This window comes from Pelobates fuscus, chromosome 12 (assembly GCF_036172605.1).
Source record: "Pelobates fuscus isolate aPelFus1 chromosome 12, aPelFus1.pri, whole genome shotgun sequence".
NCBI lineage: Eukaryota > Metazoa > Chordata > Amphibia > Anura > Pelobatidae > Pelobates > Pelobates fuscus.
Genome location: NC_086328.1, coordinates 10,983,456 through 11,006,937, shown reverse-complemented (window position 1 = coordinate 11,006,937; position 23,482 = coordinate 10,983,456).

Genomic DNA, 23,482 nt, shown 5'->3' with positions numbered 1-23,482 from the left:
TATCTGTGTGACAGATGGTACTATGTCTGGCTTTGAGTCTCAGTCCTTTTGGGGGTCAGCCGATGCCTTGTTGGGGCTGTGTATGTGCCTCATGTGGTGGTCGGTGCAGCTGGTGCGGTCTCCTCGGTGTGAAGGTGCTGACATCCCCTGGGCCATGTAGAGTTGCTGAAGGCACTGAGTGTAGCTCCAACCAAGCTGTGTGTCGGGTAAGGTTCGCCTGTCTTGGGCTGGGGTAGCATTGTATGTACCTTCCTGAGGCAGTCACCTCCCCTGATCCAGCTCCCCTCTGCTTCGCTTGCCTTGTCTGGGGAGGTCTTGTGCTCGGCTTTGGTGGTCCCCTCCGTGTCACTGCCTTGCATGGGGGGTGAGAGTACTTGACCCTCCACCTCCGTCCAGCTTCTGATTTTTTGGGCCTTGTGACTCGACTCTGCCCCCTCCGATTCGGGTTAGCGTCACCCTTGTGAGAAATCTGTTGTTGGGGTTACGCTGCTGTTTGTCCCTGTCTGGCCTCCTGTGAGGTGCGCTGTGGTGAAGCCTGGAGTAGGTCTTCAGACTCTGAGGCTCTCATGCAGGCTTCCAGGGAGTCCCAGAAATTAGCGATGATGCTGTTCAGCCTCATCTCCGTTTCCCGCCATGCGTCGGAGGTGTGAGAGGCATCCGCCATATTAAAGACCGCCGGGTCGGTTGGTTTCGGGCTCCACGAAGCCGGTACTGGCCCATCGCTTTGCCAGGGAGTCGGTTGGGGGTAGACCGGAATAACCCCCACCGGTCCAGAGGGGGGGGAACGAGGGCATGCAGACAGATTCCCGGCGTGGCATTGCAGCTGGGGAGCGGTCGTCTCCCCTGCGCCCGCCATGCTTGTAGGCCCAATTGTGAGTTGTGCTCGGTTCGTCGCTGGAGAGGTATCTTTCTCTTCCCCTCGGTGTCTGCTCTCGAGTGGTAGCTTTAAATTCACGATTAAGTGCCTGTGGGTCTGTGAAATTAGCGTTAAGTGCCGAGTTTAGCAGGAGCTGCTGTGGTGAGCGTCCTCACAGCTCTGCAGTCAGGCCCCGCCCCAAACATGTAATTTTTTTAACCAGTCTTATACAAGTTTTCATTGACTAAAATGGAATTTTGAATCAAAACAAATGTACAGATATCTGTCAGTAAACCTCTAATCTGTCAACCAATTGTTGGTGTAGACCTCTTTGCCAATGGAAGAGACCTCAACGTCTCTATGTCTCTATGATTCAGAGTGATAGATAGGTGGTTCTCCTGCTCTCACAGTTGCAGTGAATATTTTTCTACCGGTCTCATCATATGTTTTAAAGTGATATAGGAATGGAGTGGCCCAGGATAATGGTCCTGGCTGTGACACTGTAATGGAGGTGAGTACTAGATTAAAATCTTTTTGATTAATTACATATTCATTGATATATTCTTGAATAAGGAGATGTTACCAGTAAAAGTGAATATATATGACAAGGCATGTTCACTTTAAACAAAACTCAGCAAGATATCTAATTAATAGTAACATTCTACCTAACCTGGTTGGAAGAGGGTTTTAATTTCTACCCCTTTCTCTACAACTGGTTTGACACAATGTAACCGTCATTAGCGAAGATTTACAAAAACCAGGTCAAAGTTGTGAAAGCGGAGCTATTACCCGTAAAACCAATTAAATATTCTAGGTAAAGTCTTAAGGCTTTTATTAACATAATTAAGAAGGGCCTCCAAAGCAAATCCATTGCTACAAATTGTGACAGTTTTGTGTGTCCCCATTCCATTTAACACCAGATTTCAAGTTCTGGAATGAATTCCCTAACCTTGATTACATACAGATATACGGACCGGGCCTTAACCTATATGACTTAGTTTAATCATATATAATATATATATATATAAAATGATAAGGAATATAGGATGCACTTACAGGTCTTAATATATATATATAAGCAGGACCAGACAGACTAGTCTAATGATAGCAAACTGTGACAACCCGCATATGAGAGCACCTTTTCAGCCAAGAGACACTAAAAGCTGAAATAAACCCATACATAATGTATACAAATTTAGCAAAGCCAAATATAACCTTTTTAGAAAGTGGAATACCTCCGCAGCAAAAAAAGACCACTTTCTGGAATAAAGATTCACTCACACACAGAGACATGCCATCTGGATTTTATGATGATTCCATTACACTTTACCAGAGGTAAGGATGAAGTGACAGCAGAGGCATGTTTTAACTGCAGACGGGCTAATTAGGCCGCATCTGTAACTAATTAAACATGGAGTCGCCTGGCGATGAGAGCAACGTCCTTATCATAATCTTTGGACAGGAGGAAAATCACTGATACGTCTGTTCCAGGCAAACTGAGCCGAACTAATTAAATGCACTTTAATTACGAGCTTTATTAGCAGTTTAGGAGCTCTGCTGCATACATGGTTTAAATCGACTAATGTGCTTGCAAATAATTTAAATGTATATGCAAAGATTCCATTTACAGCAGGTCTGTGAGATACAGACAGTTTGAGAAAAGGGTAAAATATAGCTTTTTTTGTCTGCGCTCACTGGTGGTTATATAGAAGAGTTTGTTTAGCTTGGTTTTTACAGCTGATTTGATTTTTATTTAGATAAAATGATAATAAAATGTGTAAACTTTTCTTATGGCATTGGTCTGCTTATTTTTCTTATTATTTCTGTTATTATCAAATCATCAATACTATTCTTTTCTCACCCTTTTGCGAGGTGATATGAAATGTCTTAAAAGCACTTTTAAATCACATTAACATTTACATGAACCATTGCCTATTTATCAATATAATCGAGCATAAAACTATGCTCTTACCTCCTACCTTGACATGGCACAGACAAGGCATTTTATGCAAATTATCATAGCTTTCCCACAACAATTATTTTGTGATAAAATTGTGTCAGTGAAGAACTTTTAATGATTTTCCCACATTTTCCTATTACTTCAATGGAGACCTTGTTCTTTGCAATTCATAGCAGTTTGACAAATTCTATGCCTTTCTTTAAAGTTTCAGTATTGTGTAGTTTATCTACATACAACTAGAAGGGGCTAGATGTTTGCAAGAAAAAAATGTAATCTGGTTCCGCTGTAACCTATTCAGAATCTTTTGGGTAAAATTACATAAGGTTCGATGTTTGTTAAAACTTTCTCCTTAATTTCATTGTCCAAGGCTTATAATAAAAAAGAGGAAAACCTCTGCTTGGCGTGTGTGCTTTTAGTGACTTTCTGAACTATATTTGTCATCTTTGATTTGTTTCGACTTTCAGTGCATAAAACAAATTAATGATAGACAGGGCCCTCTAAACCTTTTATTTTTGATATATGTATATTGTACTGTCTTTTTCCCCCAACTGTACAGTGCTGCAGAAAATGTTGGCTCTATAGGAATACCATTAATAATGCTAATAAAAGATGGCTGAGTTGGTGGTATAGATCTTCGAAGGTCAAATTATATTTCAGGAGTGGTCATTTAGAGGTCAGGCTCTCTAACTAGACATGTCAGCTAAGAGGCGCTAAAGAGCATAGTTAGCCCTGACCCTACAACAATCTCCATCAGTTCACAACCCAACCTAATCAGGGACATGAATGCAGAGGATTTTTCAACAAGGAGAGATCCGACCCAGCCTGTTTAAAATTAAATCCTTAAATTTTTATAAATTTCAATTTGGGTGGTCTCTATAATGTTACTTTGTAAAATTTTGTCTGATAAGTTTTCAATTACTTTCAAATAAACTAATTCAAATAAATAAATGGGAGGTGTGAGTTGTAATGTGCAATCGTTTCTTTAGCTGTTGTAGATATTCTTAGTGTGCGCATTTTTAAAGACCTGACACATCTGGTTTTCTGTTTCATATTTAAATGTTAAAAAACTATTATGCTTCATCTAAAGGCAAGAGATCTAAACTTCCCAAGTTACAGTAAGAAGTAGATTGGTTTAGATTCCTTTATTAAAAGAAGGAAAACAAAGCAATTATTTTGTTTCAAGTTGTAGAAGTTGAGAGCATACCTATAAGCAGACCAAAAATAGGACCTCTGTCCCACTGACACAAGTTTGGCAGGAGTTGGTCAGAAATGATATGTGAAGTCACACACTTGCCAACCCAACACCTCACACATACACACACTCACCTCAAGAAACTTAAATACATGAAATACTTAAAATACATTTATTTTTAAGTTCAAAACTTAACCTGAAGCAGGTCAATTTCCCGTACATGTTGGGGCCACAGTGGGGCCATCTCAAGATAGTTATATCTATTATTTTTCCTATGTGCATATTTGGTTACAGTAAATAAAATACCCAAAAGATTAAGTTGAGCCATTATTGTTGGGTTTTTTTTTTTGGTGAAATATAGAATATAACAGCAAACAGAACTAACTAACCTTCGTAGTTTTTGACAATATGGTAAACTCTTGAAATGATATATTCATTCACTCATTCTGAGAATAATGCCTTGTATTGACAGCTTCACTATGACACGGTGGAGGTAGTTCCTTCTGAGTCAACGGCTTGAATGGCAGATCTGTACCGGGAATCGGGATAGCTCAAGGTCTGCCCAACTGATAGATATCACGCCTTATCTTTTCTTTTAGTTAGATTTAGCTGATTGAGTAACAAAGCTGTAAAATTGCAGTTATGGTTTGTGATGTGGATAAACATCCAGGGTGGTGGTAAAGAGCCGTAAAATGAACTGAAGGATATGGAGTTTAGAATAATATATTGGTTGTATATTAAAAGCACAGCTGTTTGTAGGAGGATGAGAATTTGCTGAAAATAGTACTGTATGATAAATACTATACAGCATTTTAGGATTTTGTGACAAAAAATGGTGACATTTTATGGGAGTTCATATACTAGGGACCTATAAAAGGTCACTTTACAAAGTAGATGTTTAGATGTTGCTGGGAGCAGAGCTGGCCCACATTTGACTCTTTATCCGTTGTCTGATTAACACTCCTATAATTTGCCAAAGAACTATGGGAAATGCAAATCAACAGTCCAACAAATGCTAGAAACCCATGTTAGGCAAATCTGCATTATAGTTTAAACATTCTACTAATTGATGTTTTAAAAGACCACCATCTACACACTAGTTATTGAAATTGTGATCCCTGCGTTAACTCTTTCTAAGTAGGTACCCTTTTTTTAGTTTTACTATTAGTCTATGATTTATTTATTTTTAGTATTGCGGTATCTCTGAATAAAACCTGTATCCAAGAACTGTTAAATAAAACGTTATAATTCCTTTTTTTAATCGACTAGAAGAAATTTGGTGCAACAGTTTTTTTTTATGAGGTGGTTCCTTTAAGAAATGTTTTAAAAGGACACACAGGGTGGACTTGACCCATTTTTATTTTTTTTTATCTATTATGAAGATAAACCTTTAAAACATGTGCAAAGAACACATTTAAATGTAATAAAAAATTTTTTTTTATAATTTTTTAACTTCCAGAATATGCTCCACATCTACACAGACTTTGCATCATCATTTATTGTTTAACTATAAACATTCAAATTATATAAATATAAAATTACATCTGGGCACTTAAAATAAAATCATATATATATATATTTTACCCTTTCTGACAAATTACAAAGATTGTGCTCTCACACAAATAAATTCCTCACTCGAGCATGAGTTCTCAAATATTAGCTTTCCTCTGGACAAGACTACCCAGACATAGAGAAAATAATGCTCTGTTTTTAGTAGCTGGTGCAGGGAAGCTATAAAAAAAAAATCGTACAGCATTCAAGTCTGGACCCACATTTTTGTGGAATGACCTTTTGTGAAGTTGTAAAAAAACAAAACAAAAAAAAATGACTGAGATTCCTATTCTTAAGAATCTTAAAGAAACGCGTGTAAGCAAAACAATCTATTTCTTTTATCAGTGTGTGCTGCGCTTTAAGAAATCTGTAAGCATTAGATGTGCCCTGGGATTCTATCGCCTCTAAAAAGCAGACCCTCCTTCATTGACCACCCACATTACCCCACTCTCCAAAAATCATCTGTCACAGTCTTACACCAGAGGAAGGGAGTTAAATATGGACTCAGTCCAAAAAAAGGGGGAGGATATTTTACACTGAGATTATTGAAACAAAATGCTTTAATCAAGCAGGAATTGACAAGAAAAGTGTCTTTGTGGTTTTTCACACTCTGTCTTCATTCATCACATGCTGGGGGAATGCTATCTCTCAATGCTTAGCTAAGTCTATGGAAAGCCTTCCTTGAGAGACAGGTAATTAGTGAACCATGACCTGTGTATATCTAATATATGATCAGGGGAAGGGTTCTCCGAATCTATGATGGTAGAGTGCCCCGCAGAGCATGGTATGGTGTTTAGCAAGTAAGGGTAACCTCTCTGTTAGGGACATTAGGGACAGAGGATTATTTTGCTCACCTCTCTGGTAGCATTCCATTAAATGGATTCAGATTGAAAACTAGGGGAATAATTAGATAAAACTAGCTAGCCAGGGAACATCTTCTGCTCCCCCATCCTCAGTGTAATTAGGTTCTTGTGCTGTGTATTGTGTAGAGAAGATTCCCTAGAGATGTTCTGGGTAACTTTGATCACATACCTGCATATGGACGGTATTATGCTTGATGCCCCTGAGGAAGTTCAATTTTGAACGAAACGCGTAGGGCTTGTTCATTACAGTGCTTAGAGTATTTTATTACAGATTTTATTTTATTTTATTTCATTTGTATATCTGGTTTTCCTGCTCCATTGGATTCTTCCATTGGGATTCGCTATTCCACCTGAGCTTGATGTGCCTGTTTGACACTTCTATTTTGTAAGTGTATTTGTGAATAAAGCGTGTAACTTTTTTACTTGGATACTCTGCACTATTATTTCTCTTTTTCCCCCTATGCATGAAATTGATGTCCCACAAGTCCTAAAGTTTCCACATCATTATATTTGATATGCCTTCAATCAAACTATGTTTGTGAGTGCAATTATCTATATCACTTATTTTCATTTTCTGCGACAATATTGCGCTATGTCCGTCTCTATTATTTCTGTATTGTAGATTACCAATTTCTGTTGTTTTGTTGTTAACTTTGATCAGGGAGAATTCACAAGACAGTTATCATAGTAACATTCTGTAAAATCTGATACCCTAAATGTCCAATTAAATTAAATAATATCTTTTTATCATTTTTAAAAATCTTCAGTGTTAATGGTTTCCTCCTCCCCACATTATGCTACTCAAGTTAATTAAGATCCAATCTTTGTTTTTTTCATAGATAAATGGCTCTCGTGTGCTTAAATTACTTTTCCTACAATTTACCTCTTATTTTATCTATTGCTAACATTGTTTATATTAAGGAACACTACATACAAATGTATTTATAACTCTGTAGTGTTCCCCTACCAATTTAAGTGTGTCCGCTCTTAGTGAAAACTTGCAAGGTGAGTTTTACCTACCTCTTTTTCCTCGCCACGCTGGTCTCACCTCTGTCTCCCTGCCACTCTGGCTGAGATCATCAAGACTGATGATCTCAGGAATACAAATGATTCCCAACAGAGAAGCATTGGGAGGCAAGTGTGCATGCGTAACAACTAGTTGTGTAATGTCAATTTGACTGCAAATTGAGTCTGTCTCAGTTGCTAGTTGTTTTACATTGCAAAGTTTAAAACTTAAGGGCAACTGCACCCAGACCATAACCTTGCTAAGACATAGTCTTGGTGCCCTTTATTGGCCCTTTATTAAAAGTGTCTTGTTACTCCAAGGGTTAAAAGCACCATAACGACTTCAGTGATTAGCAGAGGTAACGGTGCATGGAGTCTGCATGTGCAGCATTTCACTATGAAACACTGCACATACAGAGTTTACCCCTCTGCTGCCGGAGGTATAATTTCACCTCTGGCCACATCATTGGGGTGTCATTAGCCAGCCCTGACCAAGAGTTCTGGCGAGGGGCTGCGACGTCAGCCGAGTAGGATCGAACTGCAGGGAGAACTTAGCCTCAGCAAGATTATTAACGGTTAGCTTATAAACAATGGTTACAGCCTCTACTGCACATGAGATCATGTACAGCAAGCATGTTAAACTCGCAGGCCACAGGCCGCATGCGGCCAACAATTAATATCTTTGCGGCCCAGCGAACCGTGAGTTTGACATGTTATGGCACAGTAGGCACCTGCTTTCCCCACATTGCATGTGCCTACTCTGCTAAAATTTACCTGTCTGGGAGGAGAGGTGCTCGTGGCAGCGAGGGAGCTCAGTCTGTTCTTCCTGCTCCTCACTGCTCCCTGACGAGTGCCCTCTGTGGTGATGCCGGGTGCCGGAATATGATGTCATTCCAGCCCGACATCACTAAACTGTGCGCATGAGGGAGCAGTGAGGAGCAGGAAGGGAGACCTACAAAGAGAAGATCCACACCAGCTCCCAAAGGTAGGGAGCAATAAATACAATTATTTGTGAGTGCGTGCAAGAATGTGCAAATGTGTGTGTCTGTCAGTGTGTGTGTCTGTCAGTGTGTGTGTGTGTGTGTGTCTCTCAGTGAGTGTGTGTGTGTCTGTCAGTGTGTGTGTGTTGGTCAGTGTTGCGATGGCCATGGCTGGATAGTGGAGGACCTGGAGGTGCTTGGAGGCATGCAACGCCATGTCACATTCAGACGTGACGTCCACATGCTCCCCCTTTACAGGATTTCAAGGAGTATTGGGAGGATCCGCTTTGACACAGGGTGCAAATGGCGCCATTGGGGGTATACTGGCAGTGGCAAGCTGAGTGGAGTCTGCTTGTTGGCTAATATTGTTTTTTTTTTAGTTTTGTTTTAAACAGGGGCCAGTGTTTAGTAGAGGGGTGTGCTGGGATTTAGTATAGAGGGGAGGACTGTGGTTTAGTAGAGGGGGGCTGGGGTTTACTAGAGGGGGATGCTTTTATTTTTTTTATTTTTTTACTTTACTTTTTCAAATAAACCTACGTTTCTATGAATATGTAAGGTTTTTTTTTGCGGCCCACATAAACTTAAACCTTGTTAATTTGGCCCGTGCTAGCCTTTGAGTTTGACATGCTTGATGTACAGTGAGGGCAGTAATGCTGGGTTTGTAGATACCCATTCAGATTTAAATCACTAAAACACACTGCTTAATGAACAATATTTGTAATTTAGTTTTGTTTTGTTTTTTCCAAAAATGAAAGCTAGAATGCAACGCCATAACTCAAATCATCGTGTTTCACAAAAAATAACCCTGAGAACGTAGCAATTACTGGCACTCATTCATCAAAGCTGCATTCATGTATTCTAATGCAGACAAGCATGCAATTATGCAAATTAATCTTCCATAAAACAAGTTTGTTGGGTGCTAACAACAAATAATATAAGCAGATAATTTTAATTGACATACAAAAATGTTTATTTATTTTTATGCATTAAACCCACTAATGAGTGAGAAGCTTTCAAGCAGGTGCTAATTGCACAATGTAGGTAACGATTTTCCATGACACATTGCAAGATACCTTTTCACAGCAACTATAGCCGTAGTTAGAAAACATTGTACACTGTATTGATTTTCAAAACACTGATACAGTTGCAAGTAACAGATATCTTGTGGTGCTCTTCCAAACACATACATAGGTTGTACACTGCGCCACTTGCTTGACGATTTCACAGTCTGCCGATATTGTTTGTTCTAATGTCTTGGTATTTATATTTTGTATGGAGCAAGTCATCTACCAGGTAGGATTGCAGCAAAACTGCCATAAATTGGAATTCCAGAAGGAAGATATTTGGCACTACTTTGTTTTATATTGCTAGTTGTTAAATGACCACTATAGGCATCCAGACCACTACAGCTTAATGAAGTGGTCTGGGTGCCAGGTCCAACTAGGCTTAACCCTGCCTGCTGTAAACATAGCAGTTTCAGAGAAACTGCTATGTTTACATTATGGTTAATCCAGCCTCTAGTGACTGTCTCATTGATAGCCGCTAGAGGCGCTTCCGCGCTTCTCACTGTGATTTTCACAATGAGAAGACGCCAGCGTCCATAGGAAAGCATTGAGAATGCTTTCCTATGGACTGACTGAATGCGTGCGGCTCTTGCCGCGCATGCGCATTCAGCCGATGACGTCCGAAGGAGGAGGAGAGTCCCCAGCGCCGAGGGAGCTCGGTGCTGGAGAACGGTGAGTGTTTAACCCCTTCCTCCCACTTCAGCCCGGCGGGAGGGGGGCCATGAGGGTGGGGGGGGGGAACCTATTAACACTACAGAGCCAAGAAAACGAGTTTGTTTTCCTGGCACTATAGTGGTCCTTTAATGCCTAGTGTTCTGCATGTAAATACAAGTTAGGGGGTACGGTGTTGTATGCCCAGTGCTCTTTACACAGTTGGGGTGCACTGCAATAATGTATGCCAACAGAATCGATGCTACAATGATGGTGTGAACTTAGAAGGCACCTCTATCTTTTGGATTAACTTAAAAAATATATAAAATATATCATTATAATAAGCAGACTTTCCTGCTAACAAGTGGAAATGACTTTTTCTTGTGTTTACCTAGGACAATATTTAAATCTGCCATGATTTCCAGGTTAGAATGCTATATTTTGGCACATTCACAAAAAGCATTATAAATGTTACATGAGGAAAGGTGCAAAGTTGAAGGAGAACAGAAGTTACTTTCTTTCTTATTTGTGCCGGAAAGATTTATTTGCCTTATTCTACATACCGAGCCAAGAGCAACCTGGACAATTTCATCACCGTCTTATCATTTCATAATATGTCAGCATATTTGCGAAATCGTGTTTTTTTTTTTTCCTCCCCGGATCCTTGTATCATTTTTTTTTACTTAATTGCATGTGATTAGCAGATTCTTCATGTATCACACTCCACTCAGCATCAATCAATTCCTTTCCCAATCCCTGTTATCACTAACCTCCCAGAGGCAAAAAAGATGGCCTACAAAACCAAGGGCCATCTCCTCTAAAGCCACATGACCATGTCAGCTGGGGTAAGCCCCACTCAGCCTCTTTCTATCTCTAAGATAACCCGTTAACTTGACTCCTACAGAGTTCCATTTCTGTGGAGAATTTGGGATATTAATTATTGAACCGGAAAACCAACAGCTAAACTATGTATCAACTTACATCACAAGGGTTGCACAAATTTGACATGGCTTAAGCAGACCCCAAACATTTGATTTAGCTGGTTTAAGGAGTTTGCAAGCTGCAGAGGCCCCAAGGCCCCAAGCTATGTGTCAAACCATTGACAAACATTTCGACTCTGTATCAGGACAGGTTGCCAGAAGACTCCTGGCACCATAACCACCATATCAGGATGTAGTGGTTATGGTACTTAAATGCAACTTTAATCATGGAAATCAAACTGAGCACCAATATTATTTTTGCATTATGAATAAGTGTATTTTAAGGCATGGGACAGACGCATGCATAATGTTACAAAACTGAGCTGTTGCATGATAGGGCTTGACAGACTGGATTTAACAAATCAATTCTTGTTAAACCCATTATTAAAATGTGATTTGTAGGTGGATTGTCAGAATGTAATCCTATCGCCTCCCAATCCTGCTTAGAACATGACACCTGATGACTCATTTCAGAAATATTCTGCCGTATAAGCTCTAAAATGTTATCGTCAGAACAATATATTTCCGTCTAGCTAATCACTGTCACTGAAATACATATTCCTAATTAGAAAGAATGAATAAAATGTTGAATTATTCTTTATCACATTGTAACAAAATGGGGAGAAATTACGGTAACTGCCTAAACATTCAGAATCTGTGATACATTGTTTTAATTGTTGAGAAACTATTAGTATTTGTATGCCAAGAATCAATCACACACGCTTTCAACATCGAGGTTATGCATTCATTGAAAGGTAACTCAAACCCTTTTCAGACAAATATTTATTGTTTTACTTGCATTATTTACTTGCTACCCCATTCTTAATTTTCAAATAAATCTTCATAAATGAGAATAAACTTATCCAGTGCCAGGCGAAGCTCCCCTCGCCGGTCTCCATGCCCTGTCCGACGTCAATCCTTCCCTCTCTGTGGTCCAATCAAATGCATTTGATTGTCCATTTTCACCAGCTCAGAGCGCATGCGAAAACATAGCGAATAGGGAGACGAGGATAGGAGGGCGAGGATTTAAAACTAAACAGTTACATTAAGTACTATTGGAATGTGGGGAGCGTTGAAAGAAGGAAGGAAGGGGAGACTGATGCTTCCCCTTGCAGGCACACTCCCAGTGCTGCCTGCAAGCATAGAACCTTGTTATGTCTGTTGCCAGCGCGTTTTGCGTGTTTATGAAAGGGGTGATTTTTGCACAGAATGAACATTAGGCAGATTCCAATTAACGTTGCTGGGGGTGCAACTAGCCCTGGGCTCAAAAGTGCAGATATTTCTGTATGTGCTGTGTTTCAAGCTGTAATATACTCTTCCTCACCTTGTGGTCAGCGGCCGTGCATCTGCATGTGTGACACTTGCGGCATGTTACTAGACCTTGGCCGCTGCAGATCTACGGCAAAATATACCCCCATGTCCGCTCTCGTGATTGACAACGTCAGTGCTCGTGTGACGTAATGCACGCGCCGCGAGCGCACGTTTTGGGGTTAAAGACCGATTTCGGCCAGTCAGAAGATTTGAACAGGTATTTAAACCTCATTATACCTGACACTCATTGCCCTGTCGTGGTTTCCCCAGTGGTTGTCCGAGAGCGCCTTCCTTGTTCTGGTTATTCTGGTTATTTGACTTTGGCATTGATTTTGACTTCCCTGTTTTCTGGTATCCCTGACCTCTGGCTTTCGTTTATCGTTGTGTCCCTTTCTGTGTCCCCTGACCCCGGCTATTCCTGACTATTCTTTGGTACGTGAGTCCGGCCATTCTAAGGCCCAGTATACGTTACCTATCAGTCTCATGTGTTACACAATTCTGCGTGCTGGATCATACTGTAATCCTGACACAAGCACAAATACTGCTCATACAGATTCCTACCACCACAAGGGACATTAGCGGGCACCAAACAACTGTCATTCCCTTGACTTAGAGAAATGTGTAGAATAGGAAAATCTGACACCATTTTAAATCCTACAATAATTTATTTAATTTTTTTTTAAATTTTTTATTTTTGCAGTGCAATGAGTTGGTACAGGCAGTCTTGAGGTGCCCCGACAGCATTCCTCAGGCATTTCCCTCGCTAAACATGCGGGGTTTTGATTTACAGGCACAATTTTATAATAATATAATATAAGTAGGCAGAAGTAGTTAAAGCATTACAGCAGCGACTTAAAGTGTAGTAATAACACGAGTTGTACAAGCTTATGTCGCTGGTAAGTTACACAGGCTATTGCAGTGAAGCATGGTTACAGTAGTAATTTAAGTTAAGCTTAGAGGCGACCCATCATAAGGAGCTAGATGCTTACGACTGAGCTTATAGAAGAAACTCATGTCTTAATGTTTAAACCCTGCAGGTAAGTAGCCTCGGTGTGTGAATACTAGGCTTATATAGGTGGATAAGCTTCCCAGGCAAGCCTAGAAACGAGATGTATCGGTTTTCTGGTATACAGGCTCAAACATGCTCAATCTTAAACCCAGACACAAAAATAGAGAAAAAAAAAAAAAAAAAAGAGAAGAAAAATCGTTACTTAAAGGGACACTCCAGGCACCCAGACCACTTCTGCTCATTGGAGTGGTCTGGGTGCCAACTCCCACTACCCTTAACCCTGCAAGTGTAATTATTGCAGTTTTTTTAAAACTGCAATAATTACCTTGCAGGGTTAAGTCCTCCCCTAGTGGCTGTCTATTAGACAGCCACTAGAGGACACTTCCTGCTTCATAGCACAGGTTTTCTGTGCTAGAGCGTCACTGGACGTCCTCACGCTGTGTGAGGACCTCCAGCGTCGCTCTATTCCCCATAGGGAAGCATTGAAATTCATTTTCAATGCTTTCCTATGGGGTGCGCTAATGCGCATGCGCGGCATTGCCGCGCATGCGCATTAGGTCTCCTCGGCCGGCGGGCGAGATCAGTCTCGCCCACCGGCCGACGTAACCAGAAGGAGGAGCGGTGGGGGAGGAGGAAGCAGCGACGTGGGACCTGTCGCTGCCCCTGGTAAGTGACTGAAGGGGTTTTCACCCCTTCAGCAACTGGGGATTGGGGGGTGGGAGGGAGAGGGACCCTCCAGTGCCAGGAAAACGGATTGTTTTCCTGGCACTGGAGTTTCCCTTTAAGAGGCTGACTAGGCAGTATATCTGAGTGACATTCTGATTCTTGCATCTCACTATGCGCTTAACGGATATAATATCATCAAACTTAAAGTCTATACATGCAAATGCGATACAATTAACAGTGTGATTCTGCAGTGATAAAATGAAACCTCTAGCGTTCTAAGCTTGACTGATAGAAGGTTAATATAAACAAGCGTAAATAAGATATTCAATGGTTGGCAAAAAGCAGTCATCAGCACATGAGTTCAAACTGGTATGCAGCGATCACTGTCACCGGCACTTGCATCTGGGCCCGTGGGTTAGCGTATGCGGGTCAGAGGAGAGATTGTGGGGAATCACCCTTCATCCTATTCCTTCTGTGGGAATGTGGCTGAGGTTCTCCGGTTGGTCCTGAGGAGATGCTGCGCTCTGGCGGGGGTGGGGGTGTCCCTCCTGCCCCAGGCTGGTGTGTAGGCCTGCGTCTTCTGGCCTAAGACCCGGTAGCATACCTTGCCCGAGTGTCTCCCCCTCGTGGGGGTGGCGGAAGGTCTGTAGGTTGATTGCCGCTTGTGTTTCCGCCCATTTGGCCGACGCCTGCGGGTCGAGGCCCGTTTGGCCTTCAGCCCGGGTGGGCTGGGATAGGTGAGTATCAGCTTTTGGTCCGGTGCTATGCCCGAGGGAGTTCACCTCTCGCCCGGCTGCCCATAGCTCCTCTTTCTTGGGGTCAAGGGATCTGGTCGATTTGCCTTGGCGCGCTGTGCGAGGTGCTGGAGCTTCACCCAGAAATCGTGGAATAGTGCATCCAGACGCTGCATGAGGTCTGTGCCGCAGTCGGAGCTCTGCTCAGGTGCTGTAAACTGAGTTTGCCGTGAATACTCCGCCGCCATTTTCGATGGGCCTCGTGTCGCCGGCCCTGATGCCCCCACGCTGTGTATAGGTTCGTTCTGGGCTCGCGGCGAGGACCGGGATATCCCCCACCGGTCCCAGGGGGGGGGGGTAGGATGATTGAGCGTCGAGGTGGTCGTGGTACAGGTAGGAGGAAAGGGAAGTGGCCGTCTCCCCTCTGCCAGCCATTCCGTAGGCCTCGGTCACCGCAACTTGGGGTCTCGGGTGGGTAGGTCGTCGATTAGGGTGTCCAGAGGTGCACCTCGAGAATCCCCGTTCAATTGTGCCCCTTTAGAGTGGATCAGTGCCAGGTTTACGGGGTTTTTTCCCCAAAATCAGGCATATATTGCAGGAGCTGGGTTTTGGCACATCCACCCTGCTTGGCAGCTAGGCTCCGCCCCAATCCTACAATAATTTTAAAAAAATAATAATGTGAAAACAACAACAAAATTACCAGCTGCACGGAGTCTCTACTATCATGGTCTGCACCTATCCCGGCCACTAACTACAAATTTAAAATGACTTGTAATTTAAAATATTTTTTCCAGTAAACAGTGAACTGTACTGCAAAGGATATATTGGATATTTGCAGGCCACAATCAATTGTGATGAAGTGATTTAATATAAATGTTGAAAAAGAGCCATGCTTTTTTCATTTGTATTATTGTACTTAAAATATTATACAGATTAGCCGTGCTAATCCAATCTACACTACTATATTTAAATATAATTATAACCTCTGTGTTTATAGCCTCTGTGTGTATTATTTTGTAATGCATGCATATAAGCAAAACATTTGTTTATTGGTTCCACTGTTTCATCCATGGCCTTTGAGAACTGACATCTTTACAGGAACATATAGGGTTAGGAATACAAACACGTATTCAAAAAAGTGCAACAATGTAACAAAAGTGGCAAATCTAACCAAAGATGCCAGAATATAGATGCACCCATAGAGCAAGGATAAGCGAGGGGAGGCACCAAAACAAGTTATTAGCTAATATGTATTTGTTACAAAAATATATCTAAGTGTATATGATAAATGTATATGGGAAATCTTATTTTAGTTATAATAAAAATATAAGAATAATTTAAAAGAGATAGTGATGTGATGATATTGCTCATAATAGTGGGTCATATTGTACAGAATAGGAGAGTGATTGACAGAAAGGGACAGCCCAAAAACTCAAAAACAGAAGATGTTTTCTGTCTGGGGCCAGCTGGGCAGGGAGTAGATGGTTTGCCATTCTCCTGCCCAAATAAAAACTTACTCTAGAGTACGGTTCCCAAACCAGGACTTTTATGAAATGTAGCTAATTCAATTTTCTGTCGATTACAATTCGCAGTTCAGTAAAGAAATTCCTTAAATCATGAGAGTGATGACTTGACTAAAGGAGTAGAGGTTTTAGGTGAAAATCTGGCCTCTCTGACCTATCAGATCTCAGAATAACTTGTGTGAAACATCAGATCTTAAACAATTAAACAAAAAGGATATCATGAGACCTGTTACAGGAAAGTATATACACTTTAATCCACGATGATTAATGTGTGTCTGCAGCTGTACACAAACGTGCAGTGAGTGGTAAGAGAGAATTAAGGTCAAAAATGAAAACTACAAAAATAATCAATACAATGTCTTAATATTTAAATTCAAATGTTTTAATAAAGCTATATTTCTGCTTAGATGCAGAAAACACCTGTTTGCATATTCAATCGCTCACACACACACACACACACACACAAAAATACTACTTGTGTGCTGTACTGAAATAACAAACTTGCCAAAAGCAGTATGTACTTCCTGATATATTTAAAGGTAAACTAACCATAACAACCTATTCTCCTTGCAATGGTTACAGTGTATTATATTGATAATAACTGCAACATTCAGTGCAGCATTAACTCCCCCTTCAGTGCTAACACCAGAGGATGCTACGGCTGCCTGTCCACATGGGGATTTTAAAGATATTGGATGTCCTCAAGCAAAGCATGATGACTTTGAGCACCATTTCACAGAATTAAACTCCATGTGTATCGAGGAAGCACCTCTAGTGGCTATAAGTAAGGTCTAACTCCAAACAGCAAGCCATCTTCACTGCTTGCAGTCATGGTGCTAGTATTTACATTGCGAGGTGTTTAAAACTTCAACATTTAACATTAAACTCTTTCAACCATGCAGTAGTGGAGGGTTAAAATAATAAATAATAAAGTTTAGTGGCTTGCAGGACCTCATAGTGAGCCAGGAGTTTCAACAAATGCACCCTCCCTGCGTTAAGTCAGTTGTATGGGTCACCTCTGGTTAGGTACCTGAGAAAGAGAATTTGTTTTTAAATCTTTTTGCCACAATTCTTATTAGATAAAATGGGGTAGATAACTGTTTAATTTTGAGACAGATTTTGTGGGGCTGGTGGCTTGAAAATTGGGGATCCCAGAAGTAATGACGTTGACGCCGAAACGGACGCACCTATGTGTTCGCTGGCAGGCGTGGTGGTGAGACACAGTGAAGATGGAGAGACGCTTAACCTGTAATTTGGAAATTTGTGAAGCAGTCATTATATACTGCTATAATTGACAGATTTGATCCAACAAAAATAGGAGTTGGTGAAATGAGCTGGGCTGATAACCTTGAACTAAAGGTCAGTCCTTATGACCGAAGGCTCCTTTGGGGAACCCTCAATTGGAGATCCACGTGGTTGGTCTTACCTGAGGGGATCCATCGAGGAGTCTCTGTGGTGATTAAATCCAGAAGAGGTTATGCATTAAAGATACCGTCTACATGCTGGGAAATAACTAATCTCCAGATTATCAAAGCAAACTAAATCGAATGCCTCAACCCTATATTGAGGTACTTGAACACTGAGATCCATGTGTGGTGTCTCACTAGAGGAGATCCATTGAGGAGATCACTGGAGACTCTTCTATCAACTCTGCAAGATCCGGTAACCTGTATAAGCTCATATATTTATTAATCTTTGATTATTTCAACATATCCAGTCTCTCTTAAAGTAATCACTAGGGGTATGAGAAGAATGAAATCTACCAAATTACTGCTTAGTTGAGCTACCATCTTGAGCTACCATCTCGAAATCTATTTTGGCTGGCATTATTTACTGTAACTTTCTAAGAAGATCACAAGTCAGAAATAAATAATTGTCATACTTGAAGATATTTCTTAAGCGAAATAGGGGAAGAGAAAAAAATATATATAGAAAAATAAAAAAGGAAAATACAGAATAAAAGAGCAATTGACTTTTTAATGATTACCCCTTCTTTTGGAATTTATCTGCACTAGATATTTAATATCTCAGTTTTATTTTATTTTTGTAAGGGGTAAAGTAAGAGGTAAAAGTGTGTGTGTGTGTTTGGGGGGGGGGGGATTGGTAAAGCATTAGAAGGGAGGGAAAAAGGAGTAAAGATAGGGAAAGGGGAAGAATAAAAGAGAGAGAGAAAAGAAAAGAAAAAGGAAAGGGAAAGGGAGAGGAAGAGGGAAAAAAAAGAAAAGAAAAAGAGAAACAAGAAAAAAAGTTAAAAAAAAGTTTTGCTTTTTTTTCTCCCACGGTTATATAGGTTCTTTGATCTTTTATTTTTGCTATACAATATGCCTCCCAAAAAGATAACCGACAAATCTGATAAGAACAAACCTATTAATGTTGATTATTCTCCCAAAACAGATAAATCCCAAACACAAAAAAGATCTCTTTCACCCGGTCCATTGGAAAGCTCATTAACTAACAACGTTATCCCTACCCCTGATATTTCTCCATCAGAAATTATTACTAATCAGAGTCTGTCCAAATCAATGGATGAGTTATATGAAAAAATTAAGAACGACTTTAAACAAAATATGACAGAATTCCTTAAAGAGATCTCAGCTTTAAATTCTAAAGTTACCCAGGAAAATAAACAGATAGAAAAAATTCAGGCTGAAGTTGTGTCACTACAATCTCAAAATGAGACACTTAAGAATCAGATTAAAGATTATGACATTAAAATAACTGAGACTGAAGATAGATCACGACATAATAAGCTAAGGTTTAAGGACATCCCCGAAAATATTAAAAATGATAAACTAGGTGAATATGTCACAGAATTTATTTCAATATACTTAGATCCTCAATATCTAATATCTCCACCTATAGAACGATGCCATGGAATATACAGAGCAAATAGGACGGATGATTCAAACCCCAGGGATGTCATCATAAGATTTATAAATGGGTCGGTAAAAGATATTCTCCTAAGACAAATGTGGTTTAATCCCAAGTCACATGATAAGTTTGAAGGCCTGATGGTGTTCCATGATATTTATTTAGCTACAAGATGGAGCAGAGCTCGATTTAAAGATATAACAACACATCTCCACTCAAAAATATAGGATACAGATAGGGCTTTCCAACTAAACTATTAATTCTTTACAATGGGTAAATAATCCCACGAAAGACCCGGTTGAGGATCTTTGAAAAATGAAAGACTTGGGCATCTTAGAATAAATATGGGGAGGGGCAGAGCTTAACCAGCGACCAGGGAAGACGTGCACTGCACGAGCTCTGGCAGACCAGGCACAAAAACGGCGGTTAAATCGAGCAAAAATGCCACTAACCTCCTGCAAGGGGGCCCATCGGCCGGGGAAGACCGTCCCGGACCGAGTGATACCGAACCCGACACCCGGGATTACCGGACACAGCAATGTCAGCATGGGGCCTACCGTGGGAGGCGGCAGAGAAAGAGGTCCGCGCTCCAGTAAGTCGCACGCAGTCACCTATGAACATGGAACACTCCCCCCCCCCCTATGGACCGGTGGGGGACATCCCGGTCCCTGCCAACAGCGGAACCCTACGCCCGGCACCCCCCGACTATACCCGCGACCACTCCAAGCAAGGCGGGCGGTGGGGCCCCCAAAATGGCGGTAGCTCATGGCGCAGCACCACAAGTCACATATCAGCCTGCTAAGCAAACAACCCCGATTGCCCAGCCAGCAGAGGCACGAGCTTGCAGGGGCGCACCCAGTACCAAAGCACCAAAGAGAGGGACCACTGGCAACCAAGTACAATCACACTCCCTGGAAGCCCTAGACCTACTCTGCACGAGCTTCCACACGACACTATGTGGCAGGGGAGTGTCCTACCTCCAAGCGGCCCGCATGGTGGCATCATGGCTCCGGCCGGTGACCCGCCGACGTCTTTACGGATCCCCACTGCAGACCTTCAGGGCGGTAATCCGTCAACGCAAGCAGCGACAACCACAATGGCGAGAAACTCCGGGCGCCAGCACCCACGCTTCCGCAAACCAGAGCGGGACCCGCCAACGTGAACAACCTGTTCCACACACAGCAGCCCCGACAACATCTGACCAGCAAAGTGTAACTCGGCGGAGGAGAACTGGGGATGCCTGCCGCGGAGACTACCGAGATGCAGCTAAGATGGCTACCAACAAGCAAAAATCCAGGAGCCAGCGTGGCACACCTCCACCCTCTATGGTCGCGGCAGCGACATGTGCCACAACACGGAGGTCTATCCCACTGCTTAGTCTTGGAGCTACATCCCAGCCACGGAACGCCATGGCAGAGGTGCGACTCACGGCTCGGACAGAGAGCTGCAAGGTGAGCCTGGAGAAGCTTGGACCAAACGACTGGGAGGCCAGGGCCCGTTTGAAAGCCTCCATCGGAGTAAGCAGGGGTAAACGGAACTGCCCTTCTATGGGCATCGGCTGAAAGACTTATGAACTTTACTTGCTGTACCACAGTGTCCATGGAGCAAGTAGCTTAATGTGCTATACATTTTATTTACATGGTTCCTAACTTGTTCTCCCTACATTGTCGCCCTACAAATTCTTTTCTAGAAAGTGAATAAGCCTACAAAAGTCAGGGTCAGTTCATGCCATAGTTTTCTGTTCTTGTTTTAATCTCAGTTTAGCCTTAACGCTTAAACTCATAGCACTGCAGTAACTGATTGCAGACACTCAGCATGTTACTAACACGTTTGTCTACTTAACTATGCATCATGTAGTCCTCACGACATATCTGTCTAGGCCCATGCGCACATCGACCTCCCTATTAATGATGATGCTTTGCTTAGCTTAAAACTAGCCTATACATACATCTAGCGAGGTGCAGCCTCTCTGACCAGTGAATACTAATTCACGCATAAGCGGCTATATTACCAGCAGGGGCATGTATAAATTTTTTCCTTTATGTTCATATCATCTCCAGCACATAGTTTAGTTTATCTTATTAAGCAAGCAAATACTTGTAACGCAAGTTGTACCACAGCATACACAGAAGGATATACCATATCTGCATATAACATGTTACATGTCCTGTTATTTTATCAACCACGCTTGTATGTTTTCATGACGGTTTTGCAAAAAAAAAAAAAAAAAAACATGGCAATCTTTCTTTGAGGTGCATTGCACACCATCTTGTTATCGTTAACTCATGTTTCCCCACAATGCCTCCTCTTTCTCTTTTGTACCCCATAAAGCATATGCCATAATAAAAGAAAGATTTACAAATAAAAAAAGAAAAAAAAAAAGAAAAGAAAGAATAAATATGGGACTTGACATGGGGTTGATAGGAGATGAAATCTCTCTGAATATTGATTTCATTGAGAAAATCAAAGAGAGTTATTAAGTGCATTAATCAGCTCGCTAGTTTACACTAAGATGAAGTATCTTAGCTTTGTACAATACACTTATTATATATATTTTTTTCCCATTGGTGTAAATATGATAATTATAAATGCAATTCCTTTAAAAAAATAAAAAAATTATGTTTGTTTACTTCTCAACATATATTCTGGAATAGTTAGACTCTTTTATTTAACACCAGTTTAATTATCTTGACAAGATTAGATTTTGACATACCCTATAACAAAAGAAAGTGATTTTGGAATAGTTATCCTATTAACCTATTTAGCTTGAACCCTATAATAGGGCTAGAGTAACTAATTCAGGTTAATGATATGATTTTCTATGTGAATCTCTAAGGTTAACACATCTCTTATCTGTTAGTGGTATAAGGTTCTAAGGGGCGCTACCAAGAGTTTATAACCAAAGTATACCATAAATGAAATTAAAATCAAGACGCTGAATTATTGCTCAATTCTAATATAATATACACTCTCCTTTATTGAAAAAAATTATACAATATTATAGTTTTTATAACTATATTAAGGCTGGACGAAGTTAGCTTTGTTAAAGCTTATTTATTATAACTAAATTCTATTTGAATTACATTTTTACAATTTGATTTTCTCTATAAAAATGGGACAGTGATTGGAATCCTTACTAATTTCAAAAGATAAAGCAACAATAATGGTATGGCTATCATGGGAAAAAACGAAGAATTTAGCCGTGGAAATCTCTATATCAAAGTCACTGACCCAGTGTATACCAAATTCCAGCTATATTTAGTCTCGCTACATCTGCCACCAGCAAACGTCGTTTCTCCCCTAAAAGTTTTTGCTTGGTAGATGGTTTTCCAGGGTTGCCGCCAGATGATTTTTTTTTTTTTTTTCTCTTCTGGTGACATTATGCTCGTTATTTGTTAGATTGTAGTTTTGTATGCTTTCTGTTGTCTTTTTTCTTTTTTAGGATGTCTTTTACATATGAAATATATTTAAATGGTCTACTCAGTACTGGCGCTTATGAGGGGAAGGAGAGGTTTTTAGGGGGAGGATCGGGGATAGACTCCACTGAGCAAAGAAACACAATATGTAGCTTTTAAAGTAACTTCTATAAATGCCCAAGGTCTAAATAATCCAATTAAAAGAGGTATATTATTTAGAATGCTATTGGAGGGTAAAAGTGATATATGTTTTTTACAAGTAACTCATTGGAAGAATAATTGGGAAGACTTATGAAAACACTCTTAGTTTCCAATAATATTAAGTGCTAATCTACCTGATAAAAAACAAAGAGGGGTCGCTATCATTTGCCCTGCAAAAATGAAGTTTGAAAGAATACATTTAGATAAAGATAATTTGTGAAGATATCTAATTATTGTTGTTTGTAAACTGAATTATATAATATATACTCTGGCTAATGACGAATTCTCTCAGGCCTTGTTTAATAATGTATTTAAATTAAAATAGATCAAATAAAAAATGTTACCTCCTTATAGGGGTAGATTGGAACACATTTATTGATGAAAGAATAGACAGAAACTTAGATAGATCAAGCAGAACAAACAAATGATATAAAAGTAATAATGATTGGCTACAAAGTAAACTAAATATATACAAACTTTTTGACATATGGCGGGTTCAGCACCCGACTGATAGATTATACTTTTTTTTTTTCTAGAGTTCACAGCAGTTATTCTGGAATAGATTATTTTTTTTAACTAATAAAGTCAATCTTCACAATTTTCAAAGTTCTAATATGGGCTCTACAACATGGCCAGACCATGCTTCTAT